This window comes from Mesoplodon bidens (genome assembly GCF_964165515.1).
Source record: "Mesoplodon bidens genome assembly, contig: HAP1_SCAFFOLD_458, whole genome shotgun sequence".
In the NCBI taxonomy this organism is placed as follows: domain Eukaryota; kingdom Metazoa; phylum Chordata; class Mammalia; order Artiodactyla; family Ziphiidae; genus Mesoplodon; species Mesoplodon bidens.
In genome coordinates this window covers 270,748-282,011 of record NW_027671285.1, presented here as the reverse complement: position 1 = coordinate 282,011, position 11,264 = coordinate 270,748, and the positions used below count along the sequence as shown (strand labels likewise).

The 11,264-nt window shown below is 40.9% G+C and overlaps 1 pseudogene across 1 annotated transcript in view; it reads left to right on the top strand.

Moving 5' to 3' along the window:
* The first annotated feature begins 4,775 nt into the window (after positions 1-4,775).
* Positions 4,776-11,264, top strand: part of LOC308611609 (ferritin light chain-like) — a 40,277-nt pseudogene continuing 33,788 nt past the window's right edge. Inside the window, exon 1 of the transcript in view lies at positions 4,776-4,784. The product of the transcript in view is annotated as a ferritin light chain-like (transcript). The remainder of the gene's footprint in view (positions 4,785-11,264) is intronic.

Below are 11,264 nucleotides of genomic sequence, written 5' to 3'. Positions count from 1 at the left end.
CACTAACCTGTATTTCATAAACCTTGGGCTACTTTCTAAAAATGAATTATTATTTTAATATGTTTTTCACTTATTATTCAGAATAATTAATTCATATAATTAAATATTTTACAATTAGGTAAGAAAGGTGGAAAGTAGTTTTGCTATTCTTGTTCTTTGTTCTCTCTTCTAGTTGGTGTGCCTGAGCCAAAATTTTAGAATATTGAAAATTTAATATTTCAAACCCAAACCACATTTAAAGATAATAATAACAACCAGCCAAAACAATATCGGTCCAGAGGTTTGCATGGTCCGGGGAACAGTTCTCTGAGGGGGCCATTTGGAGTGGGATTTGCCCACCCCCCTCCACTCCTTCTGCCTCATATACTGAAGATAGAGACAAAGAAACCAACTCAACTCTTTCCAAAGTGTATCTATAAATAGAGAATTTGTAATCAGAAAAACAATAACGATATATAATAGAAGTAACATGATTTTTCAGAACCAGTATCTTGTTCTAAAGCAATATTTAAAAAAGAAGGTAAGAAGGTTAGCTATAAACCCTGGACCTCTTTTTCATTGGTCTCCTATTTTAATTTGTTAAAATAAAATCCATGGCCTTTTGAGTCAAACTGTCTCTTTAATTTCAGATTTAAAGATAACAAATCTCTTTTTAAATGGAATATTGGCACACAGACACCACACAGTCTGGCTTATTGCAACTGTTCTCTGTTGGTGAAGTGGCACATTTGTAATCCCCACCATAGCAATCTTCACCATTTCACAGAATATCATTCAATTGTACATCCCTAGGTGGGCAACAAGAATGGGCACTTGAGCTCAGCAGCAAAGCGTTTGTGGGGAAATCCTAGGTCAGAACCCCCAAAAGGGGAGACTAACTTGAGGATGCCCAAATAACCTGAGGTTTACCTTGGCCACCTCCCCTGGCTTTCTGACTGCCTGTGGGAAAAGCCTCTCTGGAATCTCTTTTGAGGTTATTGGGGGAATCCTAGGACAAACACACTGCTTGCTTTTGCAGGAGGACTTGCCCCATACCCTACCCAGCTAGGTGTCTCACAACCTAGCTGGACTAAAAAAGCTTCAAGAAAAACGGGACAGACTGACATTTGCATTTCTACTTCCACCTATTCTTATGCACGTGGAGCAAAATATGTAGGTATAGCCCTCTTTCTCACACCCCAACAGATTCTGCTGTCCTCGAAACCCATCTGGTAGCTGCAGTGACTACAATGAAGGGAGTTATCGGAAACCATGTTGGTACTGGGTTTAAAGGATTTTTCATGCCATGCATTTTGGGGAAGGACACAGATAATAGTCCAAACATGGTATAAGGCAATGTCCTTTCTGGGTCCTTGAAAAATCAGTCACGGAACAGAGGTGGTGGACAGGAGCTGACAAGAGCTGGCTTGTTAATGAGCACAGCATCCCCGGGGTGGGGGGTGGGGGAATCCATGAAATGATTGACAAGAGAAGATGGTAAATGAAGGGAGAAGTGGGGACAAGTGCTGCTCAACCCAAGCTGAACTCCAGGAGGTAAGTTTCTCCTCTAATTGGAGATTCTTTCTAAAGGTTCAGTATTGAAGTGGGTGTTTGACGTTGAAATGTGCAGACCCATTCTAATAACTGGAAAGGGAGAAGACTGAGGAAGGCAAAAGGAGAGGGAAGATTTCCGATTACTTCTCTAGGCTGCTGACAAGAACCTGCTGCTCGCAAACCAGAAATTAACCAAGCGAAGGTTGAAGGTAGCAACGTAAAAGTGCAACTCAAATTATTTTACATTCTGAATCCTCTTCAATATCGAAGCGAGTGTGGCACAGCAATGGTTGATTATCTTAAGATTACAGAGGCTGACCGCCTTCTTTGTTTGCCCAGTAACACCGCTCCTCCAATAATCTCAAGCACTTGGCTGATTAATATTTCAATTCCAGTTGCTGCTCCTTTTCCCATTGCAGAAGGCGGCAGGGATATTCCCCTTCTTCCCTCTGTATTACAAACCCCATTACTAACCAAGCAGAAAGCACCGCGCAGTGTGGCCGAGGCTAATAATAGCCGGGCTGCTTACCTTCTCCGGAGGGATCGAATCAGCGCATGTCCCCGCGCCGGCTGCCCCGGGGCCGCAGTGCCGCCGCGCCGGGTCTGTGCTTGGTCAGTTCGGCCGGCCCCCACCCCACCTGCCAGCTGCAGCAGCTGCTCCCGCCGCTCCCGCCGCCGAGCTCCGGCCGCAGGAAGTCATCCCCCGCGCCGGGCCGGATCGCCACATTCCGCGCCAGCCGCGGGGGGAGAGGGGCCTCTCCCTGCTGCGGGGACCAGCTCCTGGAAACTGCGCTCAAAGATCGCTACCCTTCCCGGTTGTAGGGTTATTTTCTAGGAATGCTTTTACAGAAGAAGCGTCGCCGGCTGGTGGACCGAGAGAGAAGAGCCAGAGTGACTTTCTCTGCAGAGCGCCTTACCTCTGAGCGCTCCCCTGTCACTCCCGCGGCATGCACAGCTCCATTCCGCTGTGTGGGTTTTCCACCCTCTTCATCTTCCTTATCTGTATTGTTCATTTCGCTGAATTTGAGAGTGGGATTAGCTTTGAAGATATCATTCAAACACTCTGAAAATATTTTAAATTGGCGACTAGTTTTTCTAAGCCCCTGTAGCAAGCTCCACTTTCCCTCAACACACACACACACACACACACACACACACAGAGTTACTCGCACGTACACACCCAGCCAAACCACTCACAATTAGGAAAGCTGGGACCTCTCGCCCTCTTGCCTACGTAATGGAACAGGAAACTCCCAAAGGAGTGGGGAAGTAGGACCGGCTAGCGAAAGCACTCGAGGAAAGAGAGAGGGGTCGCCCCAAGATTTTGTTGCTGTTCAGTAGTGTCCTTAGTGGACAGATGTTCCCCCTCTAACCCCCTGGCCCCGCCCCAAGTGGAATGGCTGGTCTGGTGACCGCTGTAACATTTGGAAACAAAGAAGCTGAAGCCACATTAACAGGTGGCTGCATCTCTTTCTTTCCCGAAGGATTTATCAGAATTGGCTTTAGGAATAATATTAGCATATACGTATATAATAAACCCTTTCCTTCTCTCTTTAAATTGGCACCAGCTATTAACAGGTTTCTCTCTCTCTCTCATTTTCCTCCCTCCCTCCTTCCCTTCCTCCCTCTCCTAAGCTGACCAGATCATCAGTTTCCGGACTTAAGGGGGAAAAAAGGCCAAGGATGTGCTCTCTTTACAGCTGAACCAGGGCTTATTTTCCCAGTGTTGAGCCATTCCCAAGTAGAGAGGCTCTTTGACACTAGGGTTCTCTGTGAGTGAGCTTCTCACATTCAGCTTGCTTTTGGAATTGCCCATCACTAGGTCCAGGCCAGTTTTATCCTTGGATTTGTCCAGCAACCTAAACAGTATAATTGCACAAGGCCAAGGCAGTACTTTTATTCTAGGAAGAGTTCCCAACTCTCTGTTTAGCAGTTCCAAAATTAGGAGGTAGTGTAGCAAACAGTTTCAACAAGGCTCAGTAAGAATTCTTGACCCTAGAATGCGGGCTTTTTAAAAGCTGGAACAACCTAATTCATCTCTCTGAGTTTCACTTTCATAAAATTAGACCTCACCAAAGAGCAGGGGATTCTTAATATGTATCAAAGTGTATGTGGAATCTGGATGGGAATATTACATCTTTAATTTCACTAACCTCTAGCTGCAATTTAGTATTTAGCATGTCCTTTAAATCTAAATGCAGACAACAAACCACAATATTAGGAGTACCTGTGACTATATCCCCAGCAGATACCACAGACAATTTCCTAAGGCAGTTTTTAAAGTTATCTCAAAGTATCACTACTCTGATGTTACAATCAAATCATCATTACCTTTTTTGTTTTATCTAATAGACTATATCTATTTTAGAATGGTTTTAGATATACAGAAAAATTAAGGGGATAATACAGAGTTCTTATATATCTCATTCCCAATTTCCTCTATTATTGACACCGTACACTAGTGTGGTACCTTTTTTACAATTAATGAGCCAATATTAATACAATAATATTAACCAGAGTCTGTACTTTATTCAGATTTCCTTGGCTTTTGCCTAGTGTCCTTAATTCCATTTCAGGCTTCCATCCAGGACACCACATTACATTTAGTTATCAAGCCCCCTTAGGCTCCTCTGGGCTGTGGTAGTTTCTCAGGCTTTTCTTGTTTTGGATAACCTTGACAATTTCTTTTTTAAATGTATTTATTTAATTTATTTATCTTTGGCTGTGTTGGGTGTTCGTTGCTGCGCGTGGGCTTTCTCTAGTTGCGGAAAACGGGGGCTACTCTTGGTTGCAGTGCGCAGGCCTCTCATTTCGGTGGCCTCTCTCGTTGTGGAGCACGGGCTGTAGGCGCGTGGGCCTCCGTAGTTGCAGCACATGGGCTCAGTAGTTGTGGTTCACGGTCTCTAGAGCGCAGGCTCAGTACTTGTGGCGCACGGGTTTAGTTGCTCCCTGGCATGTGGGATCTTCCCAGGCCAGGGCTCGAACCCGTGTCCCCTGCATTGGCAGGCGGACTCTCAACCACTGCGCCACCAGGGAAGCCCCAACCTTGACGGTTTTGAGGAGCAGTGATCAAGTGTTTTGTAGCATACCTCACTAATGTAAACTGTCCAATGCTTTTCTCATGGTAAGACTGGGATTATGGTTTATTGGGAGGACAACCAGATAAAGTGCCTTTTTTATAACATCTTATCAAGGGTACATGCTATCAACGTGATTTGCCTGTTGATGTTGACCTTGATAACATGGCTGAGGTAGTGTCTCAGATTTCTCCACTGTAAAGTTACTCCTCCACCCCTTCCACACTACACTTGTTGGAAGGAAGTCACTATGTGAAGCACAAACCCAAAGAGTGGAGAGTTATGATCCACCTCCTTGAGGACAGAGTATGTACATAAAGTATTTGGAATTCTTCCACACAGATTTGTCTATTTTCCCCTAAACATTAATTTATTCAATTATTGATATTTATTTATATCAGTATAGACTCATGGATATCTATTTTATCCTTTGGGTTATAATCCAATACTACTTTATTTTGTTGTTTGAATTGTTCCAGCTTTGGCCATTGGGAGCTTTTGCTTTCGGCGCCTGTGCTCCTTTGACATACTCCCTTTGGGGTGTGTGAGTTTGTGTGTGTCTGTGTATCTGTGTTTAGCATGCATGTTTGTGTGTGTGTTTAACACTTCCTGACTTTCTGGTACCACAAGATGCTCCAGGCTCATTTTGTGTATTTCCTGACCCAGTCCTAGAATCAGTCATTTCTCTGAGGAGCCCTGATTCCTTTTATTGGAGAGTAGTAATAGAAACCAAGATCTGGGCTCTAGATGTGCTGTTGCTAATGGGCTATTATTTGATTAGGCTCTCTTAACTGAGGGAACAAAGAAATATATATGTATACTAACCCATGTATATACACATATCAGTAAATATTTCTATATATAACTATCTATATCTATATTGAGCTGAGTGTATACTGATGTCTGCAACTATAATGCATTAACGCTGAGATTAGTTTAGCCTTCTCCTCTTGTTTATCTGTAAATTCATACTTCAATATTGAGAAATGTGGCTACCACCATCCACCATCTATTTATTTAATTGTTCAATTTCAGTACACATGTATCAGAGTTGTGAACCCATCTCCCCAACATCACTATTTTTAAGTATAGTAGTTAATAGAGTCTCTGTTGTATCTCGTTATTTAATGAGTTTAAATACCCATTCGTTTCTATATCACAAATTTGGTTTTTAAAATATTCTAATGACTGCACTTAAAACATAGTAACTAGTTTCTTTTGAGATTCTATGTATTATATTTTATGAATTTAAAAGTGTTATTTTAAGACTCTTTAAATGGGCTACTCCATATTGTCAAAGGGATCCACAGTAAAAAGAAGGTTAGGACCCCAACCTCACAAAGATTATTGTCAGTTTATAATGAGATGATGTGAAATTGTCTGGTGCAAATGTTGGAAGCTCATGCTTGATAAGTGTTAGCTTTGTCCACTTGGGCAGGCTTCTTTCTCCTTTAAAGTTCTAAATACCTTGGAAGAGAGAACATGCTAAACCTTATGGTTAATAATTTAGAATGTAGTGGAAGGATTTGCTAGGTATCAGTGTTGGAGGTAAAGGTCCATATAAGGTTGACGGAGGATGAGTGATTCCACTGCAGAAGTTTGTACTTGATATAAATTAATATAAGTGCAAGCAATGTATTTTAAGTTCATTCTAGAGGAGTAGTTCAGAATAGCTTCACAGAAGAGAAGACCTGAGCTATCTTGGGAGATGTTTAAACAGATGAGGAATGGAGCCGGAGTTGGGAAGGCAAAGGCAGTGTAGCCTTAGAATGCAAATGTTCACAGACATGATCTTGTGGCTTATTCACCATCCTTACCAACCTAATAAGGACACCTGCTGGTAGCTGCATCATCATCATCATCACCATCAACATCATCACCATCATGTTAATAAAGAATGGATATATTTGCCAGGTAGTCAAACCAGCTCTTTGCACGTAGCACCTAGATGTTTTCTACGATCCACCTTATGAGTTCAATCCTTGTAATTATTCTCATTTTTCACATACAAAAATGAAGACTTAGAGAGATTAAGTAATTTGTTCAAATCTTGGTGTGTGCCCTCTCAACTCCATGCTCTTTACCTCTGTGCTTAACAGGCTAGGATGATTTGCCCATATTAAGGGCTCAAATATTGGTTGATAAGTATAATAATCTCATAAAAGGAAAAGTGAAGTAATCTACTTTGATGTTTATGATGCAGTTTGGGGAATGCACTTAAGTGCCAATAGATGAATAATAAAAGTTAGAAACACACAAAAATAGAGAAGAAAAATTCATATGTGTATGTCTGCTGGGAACAAAAAATCCTCCTGAATGTCTAACTTCTTAGTAAATATCAGGATATCACATACACATCATTAGGCAGCATCAATGGAGGATCCTCTGTACCCTGCAAGAGGGCACTGTTATAGATGCACAGAAAGAAAATTCATATTTCCTGTACATTATAAATAAGGACATACTATGATCACTCTTTAAGAATGAAGTAATTTGAGTTTTTAAATTTTCCTTATCAATTGGTGTATATGAATCATGTTAGGTGAAGAATTATTGGTTGATTGGACATTTTATGTTTTAATTCTTTACAGAAAACAGTAAACAAATCCTTTTAGGCTTAAAATATCACATTCAGCAAATGAGTTATTATACTGAAGAAAGTGATGAATTCAGTAAAGTGTCTGGAATCTAAAATAAGAAGTAATTGAAGGAACTGGGAATAGATGACATGAAGCAAGACCAGGAGAGAAGTAGGTGGTCGCTCTAAACTATTTTAGGAGTTGTCCTATGAAAAAGGGTTTAGACTGTCCCACACTGAAGATTTTAGACCAAGTAGACAGGTTTAGGTTGATAAAAGGATGAATATTTTGACAAGTAGAACCTTTCAACTATAAAATGGACCGACTGCATTTTAAACTCAAGAACTCCCTGTTACTGAAGTGCTTTAACAGAGGTTGAAGTTAAGCAGTTGGAAAAGTAAGAGCCTTTACAGTGAGAAAATTCTATGATTCTATGGTTTTCAACTCATAAATTTGTGTAGTTCATCCATTTTACTCATTGTATACACTTAAGTATATTGTTCCTTGAAATGGCCATTCAAAGTTGTTTCCTGTGCCACACACTATGAATGTTAGGGTTGGTCCTGTGTAAATCTTACCCCCACTGAATTAGTATTAACCCTAAGCAAGCAGCTTTCTTACATAAGGAAACAAAAAAAGAGGTTCAGAAATGTCCAAACTAAGTTTTTATAAAACTGTGTTATCAAATCTAATTTATCAAAAAACTTCAAACAGGGGCTTCCCTGGTGGCACAGTGGTTGAGAGTCCACCTGCCGATGCAGGGGACACGGGTTCGTGCCCCAGTCCGGGAACATCCCACATGCCGTGGAACGGCTGGGCCCGTGAGCCACGGCAGCTGAGCCTGGGCCTCCGGAGCCTGTGCTCCACAACGGGAGAGGCCACAACGGTGAGAGGCCCGCGTACCGCAAAAAAATAAAAATAAAAGGAAGATGCAGACCTGTATGCTTCAGGATTTTCTCACCAAAACCCCACACAATTTCTTTACTATTCCAGCCAAGTATGGCCTAGCCCTACCCTCATCCCTGTTTTTCTTGGTTTAGTAATAAAGAAAGAGATGGGAATAAAGAAGAGATATCAGGTAGAAAGATATAAAATAGTGGGGAAAATAATATAAGTGAAGTCAAGTACCACCATCATTTACTAGAAGTGAACTTTCAGCACCAGCATTAATATTTTTTCCTGTTATATCTGTAAATGATAATAACTAATATGTACATAACAATTTTCAATTTAAACAAATCTCATTTTTATAACTAACTACTTCGCAACAAGTAACATGCTAAGGCAACATCAATAGATGAAAAACGGTAGTCCCTGGCCCCAAGGAACGTTGCCCAGGAGAACACAGATATATGTAAACAACACAATCACAATACAGTGTAGCGAGTGCAACAATCAGGCATGCAGAAGTGCAAGGGTAGCAAAAAGGAGCATGTGATCACAACACTAAAAAGAAGACTGCACAAAAGACATAATATGTAAACTGAGGTTTGAAAAATGAAGTGGGTTTCCCAGGTGCCCCATAGGGAGAAAGGAATTCTTGGAGGAGGGAAAAGCATAAATGAAGACAGTGAATTGTTCATATAATCCAGAAGTGAAGTAGGCAATGGCAGGAGAAATGATTGGACACAGGCGTCATGAATACTTGCATGTCTGCATTTTAGCAAGTCAATTCTAAAGGAAACTTTGAGGATCAACTCGGGGGTGGGGGGCCGCGGGGGGGGACAGAACTAGTCATTGCTGCCAGAAACACGGGAACCACTTTCTACCAACCCACCAAAATAACGATTTCAAAGGCAACATGGGGGCTTCCCTGGTGGCGCAGTGGTTGGGAGTCCGCCTGCCGATGCAGGGGACACGGGTTCATGCCCCGGTCTGGGAGGATCCCACATGCTGCGGAGCGGCTGGGCCTGTGAGCCATGGCTGCTGAGCCTGCGCGTCCGGAGCCTGTGCTCCGCAACAGGAGAGGCCACAACGGTGAGAAGCCCACATACCGCAAAAAAAAAAAAAAAAAAGGCAACATGGTATCACAGAAAAGGTTTGTTTTTTTGTTTGTTTGTTTTTAGTTCATTAGGTCTCACTTAAAATTCTGATTCCACAATGCACTTGCTTTGGGATCTTGAACAACACTCATAACCTCTGCAAGTTTCAGTGTAGTAAGTTTATGTGATTACCTTCATCTGTAATATCCCTGTGTTGCAATCTTAATGGAAACTCAAGTTCAGGTCAAAGACAAGTTTCTCTGTGACCTCTCCTCTGAATTGATTCAAAAGCCGTCTCGCCCGTCCTCATTTGGCTTCTCTTATGAAATCTCATAAAAACTTCTATGACCTCTTTCGGGTTTTTTTGTTGTTGTTGTCTGTTTGTTTTTTAATTTAAGTATAGTTGATTTACAATGTTGTGTTACTTTCAGGTGTACAGCACAGTGATTCCTTTTTCACATTCTTTTCCCTTATAAGTTATTACAAAATATTGAGTAGAGTTCCCTGTGCCAATAAGGAGATCCTTGTTGTATCTATTCTATGCCTTATTTGAATGACCGTAGCACTCATTGTGTGTATCATTTTTATGTCTCTGGTTGCTTTGTGACTGAAAATGAAAAATTTCTATTTGTTCATTTCCTTCCTTAAAAATGTGTTCATTTATGTATTTCATATTTATTGACTACATCTTAGACACCGTGTTAACTGCTGGTTCTAGATGTTAGTAAAATATAGACCTTCCTGCTCAAAAGGTCACAGTATTTGTGGGAAAACGAAAAAATGAACAACCTATATCTCAAAGAGCTTTGTACTTCCCAAAGAGAACACACCTAGTAGGTACAATAAATACATGTATCATACATAAATGTATAAATAGTTAATGGGATTAAAAACTAGAGATAACTGCTTTTCGATTCTGAGGAAATGATGATTATATTTCACCAGGAGCTCAATACCACTCTGAGAATGAGGGCTTAACCCCCATCCTGACTCACTGCATTGCTTTTCTGTATAAAAATACACAAGTCTGTATATGCGCTCTAGAAAAAGGCTTATCTGGCATGAATTTCAGATAGCAAGAAGAAAACTTCAAGAAGTTCAGAGAAGCATCCAGAAGCTCAGATGATTGGCACTAATACAACTTGCTTGACAGGAAAATTGAGCTGTAAATCTCACAAAATTAGATGATCTTTGAAGAATTTCAAAACCTCCTGCTATTAATTGGAAATCCTAGAAGAACCGCTTCTTTTAAAGCATACGGATAATATGCTTTACAGCTTAATATTCAGAAGCCTATGTTTTGGCTAAGTGAGCTTCAGGAAAGAAGGAAACTTGTGGTTCAGTTCCATCTACTCTGCAACCTCTGGTCAAGACATCTACTTCTGTGCTCAGCCATCTTATCATCTGTAAAATGGAGGCAACTCTAAGAAAACATAGTTACAGAGATGTTGCACAGTTTCATGTGTCATTGTCTTCATTTGTTTCAGAAAACCAATAACATCTAAGCTACTACTGCAAAGAGTGCAATGTTACTTGGGGTCATCTAGTGCAGCTCTGTCAAAGTAAAGAAAGGGAAAGGGGCCTAGAATAACTATAATTTTCCCAAGAGGACACTATTATTTTATGGTAACTCTGGGACAAGAACCCTGATCTCTTTGATGCCATTCCATTGTTCTTTCGTTGGGTTCTGAACAACCCAGAGAAAGAAAGAGAAATGAAACTCCTATGTGCTGTGTCACTGGTACAGGACGTGGCAAGATTGGAATTGGAGCACTACATATTAACAGGTATTTGGGGAATTCTTCAAACTAATTAAGATATATACCAGGTCCATAAAAAACAGTATGTTTTCTGAAGGTGATTCTGTGGCATGAACAGAACTGGTAACTGAAGGTGTCTGTGTGCTGCAGTTCCAAACAGCATGGATGAATGCTTGTTTTCTGGCACCTTGAAGACTCCATCCCAACATACACATTAAAATAAAATTAACATTTCAACTGGGTCATATTTAATTCTGCATGCTCTTGTAAGTCAGCAAAATATTCCATATATCATTTAAGTTGTCACTCACTTTCTTTTTTTTTTTTTTTTGC